Source organism: Ptychodera flava, assembly GCF_041260155.1.
Source record: "Ptychodera flava strain L36383 chromosome 3 unlocalized genomic scaffold, AS_Pfla_20210202 Scaffold_27__1_contigs__length_13241970_pilon, whole genome shotgun sequence".
Taxonomy (NCBI): Eukaryota; Metazoa; Hemichordata; class Enteropneusta; family Ptychoderidae; genus Ptychodera; species Ptychodera flava.
In genome coordinates this window covers 6,397,554-6,400,380 of record NW_027248281.1, presented here as the reverse complement: position 1 = coordinate 6,400,380, position 2,827 = coordinate 6,397,554, and the positions used below count along the sequence as shown (strand labels likewise).

General features: G+C 32.7%; 1 long non-coding RNA gene across 1 annotated transcript; it reads right to left on the bottom strand.

The window, feature by feature from the left end:
• Positions 1-545: 545 nt before the first annotated feature.
• Positions 546-1,905, bottom strand: LOC139126289 (uncharacterized). The gene is made up of 3 exons (XR_011550516.1): positions 1,786-1,905; positions 1,365-1,462; positions 546-683 (listed from the first exon to the last, which is right to left on the bottom strand). It is a non-coding gene; the product is annotated as an uncharacterized lncRNA (long non-coding RNA).
• Positions 1,906-2,827: the final 922 nt, after the last annotated feature.

The following is a 2,827-nucleotide window of genomic DNA, read 5'->3' as shown; positions in this document are numbered from 1 at the left end:
GTTATATAGCTTCCTTCAAGTAAGATTTGTTGTACTGATAATTTCAGCTTTCAACAAACTACCTACCTGTCAATGTTTCTTCTCCAAAGTCATTGTTGTCCCACACAAGAGTTGTAAACACTCCTTCCTCAAAGCCTGGTGGAATCCCATTTCCTTGCAGCCGTTGAATAGCCATGTGGTGTCATGTTGTAAAATCTATGAATGTGATGTACAATGACCCAAACCATTCAACAGTCCTAACATTACTGATGAGCCCGTTATATGGCGGACTGCCATTCCAAGAGCAACGTGTTTTGGTGTACCAGCTTTCCTTCCTTTGAAAGACAAGTAGATTAGATCTTGTCTGATTGACAAGTTTTTTGAACAAAATTCCGTAAAAACTCCTGTACACCAGGCAAGGAAATTAAATAATTTCACTGGCACCACTTCCTGGTATCGCTGCAAAGTGACATAAATGCATATGGTACAGGAGAAAAATATATGATGCCGTTGCTCAATTTGGAAGTAATAATAAACATGTAATAATTACTGCCACAGTATTCAACTTTACCTCAGAATATTTGAAATCTCTTCTTGTGGGTAAAATGACCTCGCCACCTTTTCTTCCACCATAGCTAAATTTCATGGCAAGATCATTGTCAATCTCATGGAATTCTGTCTTGAGTGAGAATTCTGCAGCATCACTGTTCAACATAAATTATGAATTTTACAAGGATTACTGTTGTATACCTATGCTGGATACTCTACCAGGCACTAAATGTATGCATGGGTATTTGAACAAACAGTATCATGACTATCTTATGGTAATCATGATTTTAACACTAGCATTGTTAATGAACATTACTATCCATACTGTTAAACTTTGGCAGTTTAAAAGCAATACGTATATTTGATTTCTGAAGACACTACATAGCACGCTTTCCTGGACCATACTAACACAAACATCACCATACAGCATTAATGTAAGGTTTGTAGCGCAGGTAATGTGCCTCATATGCAAATATAATTTGTTTAACTGATTTTGATGCACAATATCAAACTTCAAGCTTATTCCTTTTTTGTAATTTTTTATGATTACTATCATGGCTGAAATAGGTAAATTGTTCCGTGAGTAAACAATTTAACAAAATACATATTGCTTATTGGCAATCAAGTATCTGTGAGCCAAAATTCCATAAAAATATGTCTACGTAAGAATACTGATTAGTATATGTAATCTTATTGAATAATTAAAAAAGACTTATTTTGGATACTAATGTCATGGTTGGGTACTAAAAAACTCCACGTATCTTTTAACATATTCAACATTTTAAATTTGAGTGAATCAAAAAATCAAGTTACTAACTACCCTCATTCATAATTACCTGTCTGTGCCACTTGTATTCCTAGGTTGAGAATCACTACCTTCTGAAATTGTCAGGACACAATCTTCTGAATGTGGACTTTCCATAACATTGTTACCCTGAAGTTATTAATAAATTATCTTGAGTAACAATACTGGTATTATTCAACAGAGACGCTAATATATATTTCAAAGAAATTTTTCATAAAACTGAGCAACAATAATGGTCCATCTGGGTGAAACAATACTTGACATTCAATGAGGTATGATAACTTTCAAAGCAATAATTTATCACTCTATACTTACTTATTTCACATCAAATATATCAGTCATATCATATCAGTCAATGTAGATGATAATTACAGTTTTACTTCTACATTGATGTTTCTAAAATGGCTATCTTCCATTTTTAGTGAATTCATTGATAATAAGTCAAGTCTTACCAGCATTACTGCAACCTCTAAGCTTACATAGTGAACCTGCTCAACATAGCCAAGTAGTAGCTTCTCTTCAATATACTCTTGGTCAACTGGTTCAATAATAACATCAAAATTATCCCCCTGCAGAAGAGGTGTAAAGCTATTTAATGAGCATTTTCCTGTACAATTCAATATTGGATCAGTTGTGTATTAAAAAGTTGGCATAAAAATAACAAAATGCATCATAACAATTAATGTGCTGTAACATTCACATAAATGAGTTTGGTATCTAATAGAGTTGAACATTCACATCTAAAATCAGCAATAGACAGGTAAAATTTAAAAAGTAATAAGAAACAATTAAATCATTCTAAATTGTATGCTTTGAAATTTATCAGAAGCAGTTTTAATACCTGTTCACTTGTGATGACATGGATAGGTCAATGTAACAACTGGGACAGAGCATAAAGAGTCAAATGATCTCCCCATGCAGTTTCCCATCTTTGACACATACCTTAGATAACCATCCCAACTACCATAATCATTTAATATGTCTTCCACAAAAAAGATAGGTGAGTACCATCATAACAAGTAAATACAACAGGTTGTTAACACTGAAAACTCTCTATATTTTGTACTTGTTGCTTTTTGTAACACAAGAAGTCAAGTCAATAAAATAAAACAAAAAATGACAGATGATCCTTGCAATGAGTTGTCAAAATTGAATTAAAAATGTAGTTTCTGTGATTGTTGACTTGGAAACATGCTAAAGCAAAGGCTCCCTGTGAAGGTGAACATCTGTGGAAATGTTAAAAATATTTTTCTTCATTTTTGGCTCTGTGTTTTAAACTCAGATTAGCAATTTCAGAGAAAATGATCTTTTTAACAAAAAATTGGAAAAATTGCCCAAAAATACGAATATAAGAAAATTTCACTAAAATCTGAAGACATTCAAATAAGGTTGCCTCTAGGTACATGTATACCAAGTTTCAAAGCAATCAGAGTGGTTAATTCAGAGAGAAACGAATTTTTGACCAATTTACTTGATTTTCCCTTTATAACTTCA